This window comes from Sapajus apella, unplaced genomic scaffold (assembly GCF_009761245.1).
Source record: "Sapajus apella isolate SASKATOON/1434 unplaced genomic scaffold, GSC_monkey_1.0 scaffold2, whole genome shotgun sequence".
NCBI classification, from domain to species: Eukaryota; Metazoa; Chordata; class Mammalia; order Primates; family Cebidae; genus Sapajus; species Sapajus apella.
Window position 1 is genome coordinate 51,687,181 of NW_022436942.1, and position 18,098 is coordinate 51,705,278.

The following is an 18,098-nucleotide window of genomic DNA, read 5'->3' on the forward strand; positions in this document are numbered from 1 at the left end:
TGTTCTAAAATGCATTTAACATAGATCCACAATGGGATGAACAAATGGGTTATTTCTATTAGAGCAGGAACTCTTTAACAAGTTTTAAATGAAAATGCCCTTTATAGATAAACAAAACAAAGTGTTTATATATACTAAACCATCCTTGTTTTTCTTTTCATTTGAGATGGAGTCTCAGTCTGCCACCTAGGTTGGAGTCCAGAGGTCCAGTGATAGCTCTCTGTAAACTCGAACTCCTGGACTCAAGTGGTCCTCCCATCTCAGCTTCCTGCATAGCTATGACTATATGCACACACTCAGCTAATTAAAAAAAAATTTTTTTGTAGATACAGAGTCTCACTCTGGCAGCCAGTGGTACACGTATAGCTCACTGCAGCCTCAAACAGCTGAGCTCAAGCAATGAGCTCCTCCGCAGCCTCCCAAGTAGCTGAGAATACAGGTGTGTACCACCATGCTCAGCTAATTTTTACTTTTTGTAGAGACAGGGGTCACACTATGTTGACTACACTGGTTTTAAACTGACTCAAGCTATCCTCCCACCTCAGCCTCCCAAAGTGCTAGGATTACAGGTGTGAGCCACTATGTCCAGCTATGAAACTTTTAGGAATGACAGATTCTTTAAGACTCTGATAAAAGGGAACATCACATTTTTAATCTTTTGCATACTTTTAAAAATATATCAACAGAGAAAATAAAATACTGGATATTTATATTAGAAAAATTAATCACGGCCAGGAGTGAGGCAGAGGTGGTGGGGCCGGCCAGTCATCAGAGCCAAGCCAGGAGGCAGAACATTGACACGACGGGAGGACTTTGGCTTGATCTCTATGGCGATGGGAAGGAAAGCCTTGGTCTTAATAGCAGCAGATAACCAACTGAGATAATCAGCCAACAGTGGGGTAAGAAATCGCAGTGAAGTAAAACCAAAAAGTGCATGTCTTAGGAATGACCACACAGCCAGTTATGGGAGGGCTGCTTGAACATCTCAGCGTAGGAAACCCTTAAGTCTTAACTTAGCATTAAAAAAATATTAAAAAAAAATTTTTTTATAGATACAGAGTCTCACAAGTCTTGACTTTTACTGTACTAGCCCCTGTTCTTAACCTCTTTCCCTCCTAACATCAGACTGGGGGAAGAGGAATCATGGAAGATGGGATCCCTCAGTGCAAGAGTGGAAGGTGTCACCAGCTCCCCTCAGTTTTTTCTGCCCACCTCATCTAGGTGAGTGGCAATTTCTTGAACGCCACTACCAGTGCCTTGCACAGGTAGGGGGTACTTACAGTCTTTGCTGGATTTGTGGAATGGATCCTATGACCCACAGATAGTGACGAGGTGCAATGGGTGCTAGCCTGTGGAGCGGCAGAATGCCCATTCCTTGCCTAGAGGCATTCACGATGCAGTTGAGAAGACAGAAAATGCACTTGAGCAGGGGTCCACAGGGGACAAGGCTTCAGGCCAAGTGAGGGAACCCAGAAAAGTATGGGAATGATGACCAGTGCAATGGTGGCCCTGAAATGGAAAAGGTAAGAAACATTATGAGAATGATTTACTCCAGTTATAAGCATCTAAGGGCAAGCCTGTACAGTGATTGTAAGACAATGACAAGTACTGTTCAAAACAAAAACACATATCACTTTTGAGATGTATGCCTTCTTATAACACATCTCAAAATGCCAAGAAAACTACACATAAGCCTAGCGACAAATCAGTAGATACTAAAGAGATAGAGCCATGTTAAAACAGGTTGGGAGGGTACTGTTAAAATGCATGCTCTGAATGAAGAGACCCCCCCCCCAAACAGACTGTGTGTGAACAACATGGCTGTTTAATCCCCCGGGGTGCAGGTGGGTTGAGTCCAAAAAGAGAGTCAGCAGAGGGCGGTGGGATAGGAGTTGGTTTTATAGGTTTGGGGTAGGCAGTGGGCTGTTATAGAAGTTCAAGCTGGGAGGGGGTCATAGGGTCTGGAGTCACAATGTTGACCAAGGTTGGTTACAAAGTCCAGTTGCCTTATCAGTTAAGGCAGGAATAAGGAACAATAGAAGAATGTCTTAAAGTTAATTACACGCCACAGGGGTTGGTCATCCCTTCTCCTTTTGTGGTTTTCCAGTTACTTCAGACTTTCCAGGAACTCATCTGGAGTGTCCATGCAGGTCACAGAGATCACCATGGCATCCATGGTGCTATCAGTCAGCCTAAACGACCTTACAAGTACAGCTATGGCAGGAGCTGAGGGGGTACCGGAAGCTCATCCAAAGAACCAGATTTCCAGGTTACTGAACTGTAGAGCCAGGAAACCCCACAGGGCCTCCAAAGACCCACAGCATGCCGCCAGACCTTGGGTGCCTGCTACGTGGAAGCACCGACAAGCCAACAGCATAAGGCTGTGGCACAGCATCAACAGCGTGAAGGGACTGCAGACGTGAGCAGGCCGCTGAGAGGCGCTGGTCCCTTCCCCTTCCCCTCCTCCCTGCTCAACACACTGAGGGAGCCCAGGAAAGGGTGGAGTGGAAGAGAGAAGCTATGAACTAGAATGAGATTTAAACTATGCAGACCTACTTTTTTGAAAATGGCAAATTTCTACAATCTGCCCTAGATGTTATTGGACAGAAAAAGGAATTAGACATAGCACCACTGAAAGTGCTGATTAGGGGCCAGGCACTGTGGCTCATACCTGTAATCCCAGCACTTTGGGAGGCCGAGGCAGGTGGATCATTTGATGTCAGGAGTTTGAGATCAGCCTGGCCAACATGGCAAAACCCCGTCTCTACTAAAAATACAAAAATTAGCTGGATGTGGTGGTATGTGCCTGTAGTCCCAGCTACTCGGGAGGCTGAGCAAGAGAATTGCTTGAACCCGGGAGGCAGAGATTGCAGTGGGCCGAGATTGTGCCACTGTACTCCAGCCTGGCTCCAGAGCCAGACTCCATCTCAAAAAAAAAAAAAAAAAAAAAAGGTGATGATTTTAGGAACCAAAAAGTGAATCCATTCCATGTTTATGCCCCCAATATGTTGCAAATTCCCAATTAACTGCTTCCTGAGGTCAGTGATGTGAGAGGCATATATACATGCAGCATCCATTCATACAAACAAAGAATTGATTTAAAAAGATTCAAATAGTTTCAAGGTAGGATAAAAACAGCGACATTCGCTGGGGGATTCTTATTGTGCCCTGCATCGAACCAAGTGCAATGTCTGATTAACCTATTCACCCTCCCAACAAGTATCGCATCATCCCCATTTCTCAGATGAAGAAACTAAGACTTTAAGAGACTTTGAGAGAGAAGTATTCTGAAGTCCTCCTGTTTGTAAGTGTCTAGTAAGTGGCTGTCTGCCCTCAACCCCCTTTTATTGCTTTTCCTAAACCAGGATTCATTAAATCAGTCTAGTTCTATTTTCTGTTACCTGATTTTATAAATGTTTAAACTTAGTCCCAGAGAAATTAAAGGACTTGACTAAAGTCTTCAATTTAGTAGTAAAGATTTCTAACATAAAAAGATCTTCTAAGTTTTACTACAGGGCTTGCAATAAACCCATTAAAATTATTGCAAACTTGCCGATCAACGTGTGATATGCACTTTTGTTTTGAGCAGCAATTGTCCTTATCTTAAGAGAAACATAGTGCAAAAATGGTGACTGGTTCTGGCTGTCCTTTTATCAAGAGTGGGCAATGGAGGGGCCTTGTACAATCCTTGCATTCTCAGCATTTAGCGTAGTGCCTGGCATACAGTCATAACTCAATAAAGGTTTGTTGAATGCTTATTAAATATAAGTCAATATTCCCTGGATATTGAACACACACAAAAAAAGCAGTTCTTTTCCCCCTTCACATTGTGAACACTAATGAACAGATTTACTTTGTTTTTTCTGCCAGCTCACATCATTCTAAGTTTTATTTGCATTTGCAATACAGATGCTTACTAGTGGGCTCATCCATCGTCTCCTCTGAACTAACCGTCATGACATCATTACCTATCACCAGACACCAAGGCCAGATTTTCTAGGTCAATCTCGCTACACATGTGTATTGCTTGTTCCTTTGCATTACTTATTTCTTTTTTGTAATATAGCTGATATTCCAGGAGCTGACTCCCAGACCCTTTTTGCCAGCAATGACTTTCAAGGACAAGATTCTGTTGCCCGTCTCTTGCTGATAGATGTTGCTGAAAGGCCTGTGTGGAAACATACAAAATCAAGTGAGTTTTCTTCCCCTCCCCTTCTGTTAAATTCTAACTCACCATCCCTCACCCATACCTTATGCCCAGCTCTCTTCCACAGGCAGTCTCTGCCAGCCAGGCCAGGCCTGATCTTGTTCTCTGCATGTCTGAAGCAGGGAGTCCTAAAAGGAAATACTGCTCTCATTCCAGAGTTGCTTCAGCTTCATGGGCAAAGAAAAAAAAAAATTCAGGGAAAGGTAAATGCAGCAACTCTTAGAAATCTTAGTTGATTATTTACTGTTGCTTAACTTTCGAAAGATTCCACTGCAGAAGGGGAGTACAGGTATTTATAAAGTTCCTAGGCCAGGTAACTTCTCTTTCCCAGACGTGTTAGGCCAGTTAGCTCGAGCTCATTTGCAAGGGGGCCAACTCTATGAACCCTTCCATTTCCCAGAATGCCTCACAGTGGACACTCAAAGCAGCTGACTTGCTAACAAGGTTGAAGGAGTTAGGTTTCACATCATTCCTGCATTATTGATGGTGCTTTGCAAATTAGCTTTTCCTGTGCACATGGCTCTCCTCAGCTCATCTTTACAGCCTATAAGACTGTTGTCAGAACTGTTTTGAAATAGGATTCTGGGGTGTCAGAGTACCATTTCATGGGACTCGAGTTTTCAGGCCAAATCTCTGAGCAGAGATGGGAACCATTCTGCTTAATAAGTATTGTTATTATTAATTATCTAAAGCAATTCCTCAAAATACCTAAACGCAGTTAAAGTAGATAATATAGAAGCTCATGTTAAGGGCTACCATTTCAAAGAATGCAGGGAACACTATCCACTTTCTTGGAGTCCTTAGAAAAATATACTCATGCCTGCAATCCCAGCACTTTGGGAGGCTGGGGGGTGGGAGGTGTAGATCACTTGAGGTCAGGAGTTCAAGACTAGCCAGGTCAACATGGTGAAACCTGTCTCTATTAAAAATACAAAAAAATTAGCCAGGCGTTGTGGCACATGCCTGTAATCCCATCTCCTCAGGAGGCTGAGGCAGGAGACTTACTTGAACCTGGGAGGTGGAGGCTGCAGGGAGCTGAGATTGTGCCACTGCACTCCAGCCTGGGTGACACAGCAAGACTCCATCTCAAAAAATATATATATATAATGGTTTATTTTACACAAGAGGCCAAGGCAAAATGACACATGGTAAACAGACTGAACTAAACACCAAAAATAACAATGCACTCTTTTTTTTCCATCCAACAAGAAGTTATAACTTTATGATAGAAACGGTACAAATTTCAAACCAAGCGGCAGTTACTCCTTTCAGACACCAAAAAAAGTTGCTTTCAGGTAGTTCCATTGTTAACTCCATAACAGCATTTACAATGTCCTTGCTGCTGTTCTTCAGGGCTCTGATTGCCTTTGCTCTCGACACATTTGCTTGTGACATGACCGATTGTATGTCCTTAACTTCTATACCTGTTCCATCAACCTTGTGCTCTTCACTCTCCTCTTGTACATTTGGAGTCTGTGCTTTCTTGAATGTTTGAGACAGCTTCACCTTAAACTGAATTTCTCAGTAGCTGCTACTTGTGCTTGCTGAGATAAATCCTCAATCTTGGCTTCCCCCAAAATGATGTAGGTATCTGAAGCAGGGCTCTTGTAGACATCTGGTTTTGTTATGACAAAGAGGATATTTTTAAATTTCTGGATAGTGACCCTAATAACCCGTAACCTGTCAAAGGCCCAGTTTGGACATAGCCTTTGTGCTTTCTTTTCACTCCAATTCTCTTTGGCTTTACTGACTGATTCTTCATCAACTTCAGCTGCTGCCACCACAATGCACTCCTTATTATGGCTATAGCAGTTAGGAAGAGCAGTTGGCTGCAAATCACAGAGGTACAACAAGCAGCTACAGAAAATCAATGGTGGCTGGGCACAGTGGCTCACGCCTGTAATCCTAGCACCTTGGGAGGCTGAGGTGGGCAGTTTGAGACAAGCCTGACCAACATAGAGAAACCCTGTCTCTAATAAAAATACAAAATTAGCCAGGTGTGGCGGCACATGCCTGTAATCCCAGCTACTTAGGAGGTGGAGGTTGCAGTGAGCCAAGATTATGCCATTGCAACAAGAGTGAAACTCTGTTTCAAGAAAAAAAAAAAAAAAAGAAAGAAAAGAAAAAGAAAAATCAATGGTTACTATCACACATAAGAAAGTCTGAAGGTATGCAGTCCTCTTTCTTTCTTATTTGCCATCCTTAACTTCCCGACCGAAGAAGGAGGCTGGAGCCCTAGGTATTGCATCCATATCCCAGGAAAGAAAATGGGATAAAGGACAAAAGAGGTAGGCCAGACAAACTGGCCCACGTCTGTAATCCCAGCACTTTGGGAGGCTGAGGTTGGTAGATCTTTTGAGGCCAGGAGTTTGAGACCAGGCTGGACAACATGGCAAAACCATATCTCTACTGAAAATATAAACATTAGCCAAGTGTGGTGGCTCACTCCTGTAATCCTGCTACTCAGGAGACTAAGGCAGGAGAATCACCTGAACCCGGGAATGGAAGTTGCAGTGAGCCAAGATGGCACCACTGCACTCCAGTCTGGGTGACAGAATGAGACTCTATCTCAACAACAACAATAAAATGTTCATTGTTTACTGAAATTCTAATTTAACTAGGTAACTCTCATTTAATCTGGCAACCCTGACCACCCAACACCTCCTGGGATTTCATTAACCACCCCTACTGTGAAGGAGGCTAGAAAATGTAGTCTTTTAGCCAAGCACATTCCCACTCTGCAATTACTCTATCAAGGAAGGCACGGAGAGTGAATACTGGGTTGGGAGCCAACAGTCTTTTCAGTAGCGAGGGTGGTTCTGGGAAAAGGTGACAGAGCCACATCTATGCCTCATGCCCTCTGTGAAGAATTTCTTGACTGCAACAGCCTCTTGTGGTCACTGTGGTCTCTCAAAGCCTGTGGCCCTTTTTGTTTTAGTTCTATTAATAGATACAAAATAAAGATACCGATTTTTAATTAACATGTAAGAACTGATATATTCAGATGGCTACTCTCTTCTTCAAAGGGTTAAACACACAATATTACCACCCTTAAAAACACCTTTAGGACTTAGATCTGGTAGAAACAGAAGTCTCCCTTTACAAGGCGTATAGGAAACTGCAGGCTGTAAGCAGGGCCAGGGATGCCTTGGAAATTTGCTAACTTTGAGTACTTCAACAAATTTCATTCTACATCAAACTCATTGCATTCCTCATAGAAAGACCAATTTCAAATGTCCTCACTCATATGGGGAAGCTAAAAATTAAAACAGTTGAATCATGGAGATAGAGAGTAGAATGATGGTTACAGAGGCTGGGAAGAATAGCGGGATGCAAGGGGAAAGATGGGAACGCTTAATGGGTGCAAACCTACAGTTAAATAAGATATAGCATTTGATAGCACAACAGGGTGACAACAGTCAACAATAATTTACTGTATATTTTTAAATTATCAGACCAGGTGCGGTGGCTCATGCCTGACATCACAGCACTTTGGAAGGCTGAGGTAGGAGGATCACTTGAACCCAGGAGTTCGAGACCCGTTTGGGCAACATAGGGCTTCTTGGAAAAATTTAAAAATTAGCCAGGCATGGTGGTACATGTGTGTAGTCCCAACTACATGGGAGGCTGAGGCAGGAAGATCACTTGAGCCCAGGAAGTCAAAGCTGCGGTGATCTTGCCACTGCCCTCCAGCCTGGGCAACAGAGCAAGACCCTGCCTCTCAAAAACAAAGAAACAAACAAACAAAAATGAAACTAATAGAACTGGAATGTTCCTAACAAAAAGAAATAATAAGTGCTTCAGGTGATGGACAACCCAGTTACCCTGATGTGATTATTATACACCTCATGCCTATATCAGAACATCACATGTACCCCTGCCATAAGTATAGGCATGTATTATGTACCCATAATAATTAAATATAAAATGTTACACTATTTCTCCACAGAACCTTCTCCTATCATTGTAGGAATACAAGATTATCTTCCAGGATGTCAACAGCTCTGGCCAGTGGGGACAGGACTGATGAGAAACAGCTGGTTTAGGAAACGGACCTTGCTCATGGCCCCTCATAACTCAGTCATCTGTGGCCTGATCAATGTCACTAAGGCATGGTTTGAACTCCGTCTTATGTCCTAAAATAAAGGTAGGGAACAATGGAGGAAAACAGGCCTGAATTAAAACGTTCTCCATGTTTCCCTCGAAAAATTCCAGTTTAGAGGTCCCTTTTGCCTGATAGTGACTGCTTACAGTCCCCACCCAATGTAAGCTACACTTCCATGCTTTTTTTTCCCCCTGGCTCTTGACTGGCTGAACTTGTGATGTTTTATAATGGTCCTTCTCTACTTCCTATGACACCCAATCACACCCACCTATCCTCCAGTCCCTTTCCCAAATTATCTCTGTGGTCCACTGACTTCCAAAAGTAGGGTCAAAATTATTTTTCTAAGAACAAGCCTTAATAACATCACTTAGATGTTTTATCTTTTCCTGGATGGCTACTGGGCAAAAATATCTTCATGCAGGTGCTGATAACAGTAAACACATTATATGTCTTCAGCCTGGGATTTAACCACATTCATTTCTGGGTTTGTCATATGTTCTCTCGCTATTTATACTGCTTTGGGTCAGCTACTTGATACTTAATAAAATTTGCCTCCAAGCTGTACTGCAGGGAAAATGACCTATCTGGGGGAATGCTGTTCCAACTCTATAACCTCTGATGATTGCCCAATAGTCCTCTGACAAGGTTGCAGGGCAGCAGCAAGGGAAGGTCCATGCCACTTCCTGGCATTTAATGGCAACAAGTGCTTTAGTGTAAGTATAATTATATCCCCTGCTTTCAGGAGGCCTTTCCAGCCAACCTCTCGGACATGGGAGCAACTGTAGATGGCGTCAGCAATGTGGAAATTCGGCCTCCGCTCAAGGTCAGAACAAGCCGTTTGCCAGTGCTGATTTTACCAACCTTTCGGTTATTTTGGAAAGCTAAAAGAGAACGCAACAGAGGCAAGAAGGGATCTATGGGATGGAAATAATGAGCCATTTATAACCCAAAATGAGACTGCCAGGAAAAACAAACACACAAAAAAGTACATTTTATCAGAGGCTTGGGCTGCCCAAGGCTATTGGGGTGCAAAGCACTGCGTGTCCAGCTCCCTGGGCCAAGAGCTACAGTAACTCAGCACCCCCTGCAAGGATCCTCTCCTGTCAGCCCCATCAAGCAGCCTTAGCCACCTGGTGGAGAAGAGCTTTAGTGTTTTTAAAGTGTGTGCTGGGTGGATGTTTCACATTTTTGGTAAAGATGTGGAGTCAGCTTACGACACTTAAGTGCTTCTGCGTAAAACTTGCGCAATTCTGACAGGCACTGGGATCCTCGCATGAGGGCCCCCACCCTGACATACAGATTATGTAATGTGTGATCAGGCCCTCCAGGCTTCTCCTTGTAGCCTTTGAAAACAATTTCAGGCTCTGTACTTGGCTCTGGTTTCCGGCAGTTCTTTGCTCCGAAGGTGCGTGGAATGGCTCAGCTGTCAGCACTGCTGGTGAGATACAGAAAAGTGCCACGGGTTGATCTTCCTTTGGCACCAGCACAAAGGAGGCTGGCGATGGTCCCCAGATGGCCTTGGCCCACCCTGAGGCACCCTATAGGGAAGGATACTGAGGACTGTCAATCTAAGGAAGTGTAGGTCAGAGGACTGAACTGGGGCTGCTATGATCGGTAACAAACATGAAATGGATTTCCCCAAAGCAGAGCTTTCTAGTTAGAGCAGCCAGCCGCACAGTTAATGGTTTACTCACAGCTCCTTTGTCTGCTGATTGGAGATTTGTCACTGTGCTTGCCTCTTGGGCTTACCTGAGCAAAGTCATACAGTAGGTCAAGTGTTTGATGCCTTCTCACCTCCAATCCCTGTACTGGCGCCCGCCTCCCTGCCTGGCTTCTGTTTCCATCCAGGCTTCCATCCACTCAACAAAGCTTTCAAGCACCTGCTCTATGCCAGGTGCAGTGCCAAGTGCTGGGCACCAGGCAGGGCTTTCTCAACACCTGGTGGCCCCCTGTGGTGCGCTGGGCCAGTCCTAACACGGGCCTCCTCTCCAGTGTCACTGTCAGCCCCACCATTTCCTGAAATTATCCCTCTCTGCATTCACTTCCTTCGACCCTTTTCCTTTCCTCAACCTTAGGGATGGGACCATTTCTTTATAGTTTTTATCATAGAAATCCAACACATTTTATTTTATTTTTATTTATTTTTTTGGAGACAAAGTCTTGCTCTATCACCAGACTGGCTGGAGTGCAGTGGTGCCATCCTGGGTCACTGCAACTTCCGATTTCCGGTTTCAAGCAATTCTTCTGCCTCAGCCTCCTGAGTAGCTGGGACTACAGGCAAGCACCACCAAGCCCAGCTGTTTTTTTGTGTGTGTAGTTTTAGTAGAGACAGGGTTTCAGCACGTTGGCCAGGATGGTCTCGATCTCTTGGTCTCGTGATCTGCCTGCCTCAGCCACCCAAAGTGCTGGGATTACAGGCATGAGCCACTGCACCTGGTCAGAAATCCAATAAATTTTATTTTTATGAAAGAATTGTTCTTGGTAATCACAGATTCCTCTCTGTGGAATCTGAGTTTCTGCAGATTAAAAAGTGATGATGTGAGCTGGGCACTGCAGGTGGTGCCTGTAATCCCAGCTACCTGGGAGGCTGAGACAGGAGGATTACTTGAGCCCAGAAGTTTGAGACCAGCCTGGGCAACATAGAGAACCCTCCATCTCTAAAACATTAATTAATGTTAATTAATTAATTACAAAGTGGTGGTGTGAAGAAATAGTATCTTCTATGGAATGAACAAGGCATTAATCGAAAAATGTGAAGCAGGAAGGGACAGCGGAGTGATACATTGGGCAGAATTCCTCCAATTTCACCAGGTAGACAAATTGCCCCTTTCACCTCTCCACTTATTATCAGTGAGCTGTGTATATAATGGTTAAGGAGGCAAATTCTGGAGTTGGACTACCTGGGTTCAAATCCCAGCTCTGTAGGTTATAGCCTAAGAAAGCTATTTGATATTTGTTCCTTAATTTCCTCATGTGAAAAGAGGGATGGTAGAAATATCTAAGCACATCTCACAGAGTGGCTTGGGAATTAACATAAATTAATATGTATGAAGTTTTTATAACACTGGCATGCACAGTAAGCACTCTATAAATATTAACTTTGATTTTTCACAAAGGCAACTCTATGCTTTCTACTTTGCAGTCAGATTCTCATGGCAGTTACTGCACTCGAAAGACAGAATTTGTTATTTGGGCTGCAGTTTTCAAATCTGCAAAGTAGGAAGAAGTGATGAATAAAGATGGGGGGGCAGAGGCTGTGTTCTGGTCTGTGATCTCTACTCGCTTCATGACCTTGGACAACTCACTTACGCCCTCTGCATCCTGGAGATTGGACTTGGTCTGAATTTCCCAAACTCAGGTCATTCAAACAACACTTAAAGAATCTTTGCCATATTCCAGTCCTCTTCTGTATACTCAGCTACTTACTTGATATTTTCCTTTAGATAATCCTTAAATCAATTCACTTTCATATGTAGCCTCACAGGAAGCAGTAATATTTATGTATGCAAGAGTCTAACATGCTACAGATTTTTCTTTTTCCTTTATTTATTTATTGTGAGAAGGTCTTGCTGTGTTGTCCAGGCTGGCCTTGAATTCCTGGGATTAAGCAATTCTCCTGAGTAGTTGGGACTACAGGTGTGTGCCACCACAGAGGGCATGATACGCTGTAGATTTTTCTCACACATGTTAAAATAAATGCCTAACGAAAGTTTTAAACGTTTGTATAATACCCAAATCATCTTGCATCTTATCAATGAGGTGAACACAACATTTTTGGAAACTCTGGAGCCAATGTTTCCTGTGGATCCAGGCAACTCTAAAATCTAAAATTTTGCATCATGTTCAGGTTGCTGTTTAACTTAGGGTATGTTTCTTTATATTGTTTATCTTCTTGAGGGCTCAGACTGTGGCTTATACCTCTTTGGGCATGTAGCACATAAAAGAGTATTTCATGTTAAATTATAAGCACACCATACATACATACAAATATATCCATCTCCTACTCACCGCCAGACCCCATCTACTGCCAAAATGCTCATTTCTTTCTCTCCACTTCAGTGTCACTGTATTCCTCAAGTGGCTGTTCACAAATGAATTAATTGAAGCATGTGGAATTCCAGGCCTTGTGTGGGCACTCAGGAAATGTCACCTTCCCTAATCCCTTTCCCTCTTCCTGTTCCTCTTTGTTCGTGAGTAGCCCTTTGTCCATGTGAAAAGTGGGCCCACTTCCCAAGGAGTTTATAGCCCAAGCTCTTAGGTCAGAATAATTGTTGTCTTCAATTTTAGCCCTAAAAGAGGTTCCATTCCCAGGTCCAGAAACTTCTACTCTGAGAAAGCAAGTATACTTCTAAAAGCTATTATTAAAGAGATCTTAAAAAATTGTCTGGTGATTTCCTAAAATTCATCAGCAAAAATTGAATGCGCACCCACCGTATTATGACACCATGGTAGATTCACGGTCTGAGCAATTTCACAACCAACCAGCATTTACTAAGCCTCTGTTTGGGCCTCTTCTGGGTCCATAACCTTGGGAGACACAAATCTGAATAAGACAAATCTATGAGACTGTGAGACTAGAAGAGACTAAAAGACTGTGAACACCTTGAAAGCAAGGAATATGTCTTCATCTTTGCCTCTCCAAGGGCTTAGCAAAGCATCATGAGTGTGGTAGCTATGCATTAAATATTTGTTCCATAAATGAGCAAATGAGTGAATGACACTGGCCCAGCACTGAAGGAGCTTACAGTCTGTTTGAGAAGAAAGAAGCCACAGACAAACTATGGGTTAATTAACAAGAAACAACATTACGAGAGAGAATGCCAGCTAATAAAAAGGTTAAATGAAGGGGGTGCTGTCGTTTACCTTCCCCTGTTCTTTCAGCCGCAGGTCTCAAAAAAGAATGTGCATTGGCCGCTCTTCCGTACTTTGATTTTTGTGTACATGAGCCCAACTTTAGAGGAAATTTGCTGGGTTGTTGTGATGTGACTGATTTCTTTCTTTCTTTTTTTCGAGACGGAGTCTCACTCTGTCACCCAGAGTGGAGTGCATTGGCATGATCTTGGCTCATTACAATCTCCGCCTCCCAGGTTCAACTCTCCTGCCTTAACCTCCCAAGTAGCCGAGGTTACAAGTGCTCACCACCATGCCCGGCTAATTTTTGTAGTTTTAGTAGAGACAGGGTTTCACCATGTTGAACCAGGCTGGTCTCAAACTCCTGACCTCATGATCTACCCGCCTGGGCCTCCCAAAGTGTTGGGATTACAGGCATGAGCCACCACGCCTGGGCTATGTGACTGATTTCTAAAGGCCACCAACCTTGTTGGCTCCTGGGAATAAGCAGGGTATTATTTAATGTAAATAAATCAGCGAGTGTTTATACTTTCGTGCATTCTCCAGTCATCCACAGGCAGAAAGAGAAGTGGCAATAATGACTTCTTTGGAGCTATGAAGTTGGAATATACAAGAGAAGCTGAAAGGTTTCAATTAATGATTTCTTAGTCTCTAAGTCAGGGTGACCCTTGCACATAAAAGGGCCTTAGCCATCACTGCTGGAGAGGGGCGCTGGGCTTTCTATACAACTCTCTGGGATTCCAAACTGTCAGCATAAAAATAGCAGCCCAAATCAATGTTCTCTATTATTCATTAGTTACTGAAATACTTTTCCCAAATATACACCTAGCTGAAAGATGCCTTCTTTCAAAAGGTTTTAAACCATTTTTAGTCCATGAATCTTAGTCCATCTTTAAAGGGCACCCATTTTTCTTCAAACCATATATTTCAGTCGATTTCATTGGGCACCGATACCATCACCAGCAAAACCCTAATTAATTGGGAATGACATTTCCATTAAAATTCTTTTTGAAAAGTGATTTATGCACCTGGCTGATAAAAATTTCAAACAGGGCAAAATAATATGGAGTGGAAAGTAAATCTCTATAGATCTCTGTAACCCAGACTCCCAATCTTTTTCATAGAAACACCCAGTGTTAAATTTCTTGAGTATCCTTCTAGAAATAGTCTATGTAGATATAAGTACACACACACACACACACACACAAGGGGTCTTTAAAAAGTTTATGGAAAATGCATATTATGAAAAAAACTATGCATGGATTTTCATTTTTCTTGCACCAAAATAAACTCATACTAATCTGCTATAACATGTTGGAACAGAATCTAGTTGAGGCAGTAAGAAGGATAAGCCTTTTTTTTTTTTTAATTTAATCAGAGGTACTTTAATGGTCCCAGTAAAGTTATTCTGTCCTAACAAACTCAGCAACATAAGCAAACACTTTTGTACTTGGTAGATTTATTATAAGCCTAAAGAGATTGCCTTAAGTTCTCTTATATGTCATAGTAGCAAATACATTTAGAAAACTAATATAGGGATATAGTCATTATTTCTGATAATTTTATGTATGTTTGAAGTGTTCATTTTAAAAAGTGTTCAAGTGTTTTTTTAATTGCATTTTAGGTTTTGGGGTACGTGCGAAGAACACGCAAGATTGTTGCATAGGTACACATGGCAGGATAAGGCTTTAGTTTGATAAGAGCCTCTGTCAGAGCAACATGAATTCTGCTAAAATTGAAGCAAGAACAAACTGCAAATCTAGGGTGAAGCTTGGATGGAAGAATAGTGAAATCATTGAAACTTTACAAAAAGTATATGGGGACACTTCCCCAAATAAATCAACAGTTTACACGTGGCTAACTCATTTTAAGAAGATATGAGACCATGTTAAAGATGAACAGCAGCAGACCAATCACACGCATATTAAAGGAAAAAAATTAGTTCTGTTGGCTCCTGTCCATAATCCCAACACTTTGAGAGGCCAAGGTGGGAAGGTCGCTTGAGCCCAGGAGTTTGAAACCAGCCTGAGCAGCATAGTGAGACCCCCATCTCTACAAAAATATTAAAAATTAGCCAAGTTACACAGGCCTGTAGTCCCAGTTACCTGGGAGGCTGAGGTGGGAAGATCACCTGAGCCTAGCAGGTCAAGGCTAGAGCGAACCACGATTGTGCCACTGCACTCCAGCCTGAGCAACAGAGCAAGACCCTGTCTCAACAAAAAATTAATATTTGTGCCCCAATTAGAGAGGATTGACCATTAGGAGGATAAACCTAATTATCGCCAAAACCATAGACAGTTCAATTGGTTCAGCTTACACAATTCTGACTGAAAAATTAACGTTGAACAAACTTTTCACTGGATAGGTAATAAAATCATTGTGCTCAGATCAGCTGCAGACAAGAGCAGAGCTGTTAATGGAATTTTTAGGCAAGTGGGATCAAGATCCTGAAGCATTTCATTAAAGGATTGTGAGAGGAGGTGAAACACAGCATTACCAATATGATCCTGAAGTCAAAGCCCAGTCAGAGCAATGGCTACCAAGAGATTCCATTCTTCGTACCTCTTGTACCAGGAAGTGGTTCGGTCAAAGCAAAAGGAGACTGGTCAAGAGCAAAGGTCATGGTAACAATTTTTGGAGATTCTCAAAGCATTTTGCGGTTGCTTTCTGGAAAGCCAAAGAATGATAACATCTGCTTCTTATGAGGGTGTTTTGAGAAAGCCAAAACTTTAGCGGCCCAGACTCCAGGGAAAGCTTCACTGGAGAGTCCTTCTCCACCATGACAATACTCCTGCTCATTCCTCTCATCAAACAAGGACGATTTTGGAGTTTCCTTGGGAAATCACTAGGCATCCAACTCACAGTCCTAATTTGACTCCTTCTGACTTTCTTTTTGTTTTCTAATCTTAAGAAATCTTTAAAGGGTATCCATTCTCCTTCAGTTAATAAAGTAAAAAAGATTACATTGACATGGTTAAATTCCCAGGACCCTCAGTTCTATAGGTGTGCACTAAATGGCTAGCACTACTTACACAAGTGTCTTCAACTTGATGGAGTTTATGTTAAGAAATAAAGTTTATATTTTTATTTTTATCTTTTAATTTTTTTTCCATGAACTTTTTGAAGTCCCCTAGCACAGCAGTTGCCAACCTTTTTGGCACCAGGGACCAGATTCATGGAAAACCATTTTCCGCAAACCAGGGTGGGTGGGGGATGGCTTCGGGATGAAACTGTTCCACCTCAGATCATCAGGCATCAATTAGATTATCAGAAGGAGCGCACAATCTAGATCCCTCACATGGGCAGTTCACAATAGGGTTCACTCTCCTTTGAGAATCTAATACCGCTGATCTGACAGGAGGCAGAGCTCCTTTGCTCACCTCTTACCTTCTGCTGTGTGGCCCGGTTCTTAACATGCCATGGACCAGTACCAGTCTACTGCCTGGGGATTGGGGATCCCTGCCCTAGTGTGTGTGTGTGTGTGTGTGTGTGTGTGTGTGTGTGTGTGTGTATTCCCCTCCCCTTCCTTCTATATACACTTACATTCTTTAGTGAAACTTAACAGATATTGTGAAGTTTGCTGAAAATCTATACAGCTGCACTATATTCCATAATATGGGTGTCCCGTAATTTACCCAGCCCCTTCTGAATAGACATAATGGGGGTTTCCACTCTTTTACTTCCACAAACATAATTTTGCACATATGTATGAGTAGGACTACAGAATCAATTTCTTGAAGTGGAATTACAGAATCAAAGGATACGTAAATTTTCATTCTGATAGACATTGCCAAATGGTGACACTTAACTTTTGATGAGAATTTCCAAAAAAGTAAAGGATTTGTTCATGCCAGAAACAAGTGAAGATAGTATTTTATTTTAAATTTTAATACCTCAGGCAAGCAAGTAGCACATTTATTCATGAAACTCATTTGTCCCGGTCCTGCCACCTAAAACACACACACAGACACATTGTTATAAACCCATTCAAAATATACTTGTGACAACAGCTTGCTCAATGAGGAACTTGCCAGAAGTTTCTTTTCATCAAATTGTGTGAGTATTTGTCGCAATGGGGTGAGCTTGCACGCTCTCTACTTTGCCCTGGCTGTGTTTACTACCTTTTGTGGCCCTGGTCAGTTAGTAACACTGCCTTGTTTTTCTTTTGTAACTAAAGGTCACTTTGTGACCCTGCCCTGTTCCCCACCTCCTCTGCCCTAGTTTCTTCTCATCTTAATTTCCTCATAAGAGTAACCAGTCTGAAAATATCAGGACAGGCAGATTACTGACGTCTCGGTGAAGAGCCCCTGGGCACAGTGGAACTTGGATTTGACTTCCTATTACCTGTGGGGGTGCGTTAGTAAACAGACGACCTGGCACTCTGCTCAGCGGCTTCCCTTCCTGGCTTTGTATAATGAAAAAAGTAGAGACCCAGAACATTTTCCCGTTTCTCTACTGTTTACCCAACACGCATTCTGCGCTACCAGCCCCATTTGTGGCTTCTTCCCTATTTGCTCTTGTAACATGAGAAATGGTGTGGAGGTTTTATGTTTGTTTTGTAACCAGCTATAACCATTTCCTTTTCTCTGCCTCTGACTACAAACACATTTCCTTCCTGGTAACCATTGAAAATCTATATCTGACCAGGTTGAAACCGAATGAAGTAATTTTGGTTTCATTGGTGACAACCAATTAAATATAATTCTGTTTACATTTAGAATGGGTTGTAAATTTAAGAAGATGACTTAAGCCCTGCTTAAAATATTTTTTGGCTCATAAAACCACGAAATGATTTCTGTAATATGAGTAATCAAGAAGCTTCATACTTATATTTACCTTTAAATTGCTCTCAAAGAGCCAGAGACTGGACACAAAAAACAAACAAAAGATTTAGACCCTGCAAGGAAGCTATTTCACCATCTCCATGCTGTGAGC

At 42.5% G+C, this 18,098-nt stretch overlaps 1 long non-coding RNA gene across 1 annotated transcript; it reads right to left on the reverse strand.

Annotated features, from left to right (window-relative positions):
* Positions 1-5,559: 5,559 nt before the first annotated feature.
* Positions 5,560-6,130, reverse strand: LOC116557075. The gene is made up of 2 exons (XR_004271347.1): positions 5,743-6,130; positions 5,560-5,662 (listed from the first exon to the last, which is right to left on the reverse strand). It is a non-coding gene; the product is annotated as an uncharacterized LOC116557075 (long non-coding RNA).
* Positions 6,131-18,098: the final 11,968 nt, after the last annotated feature.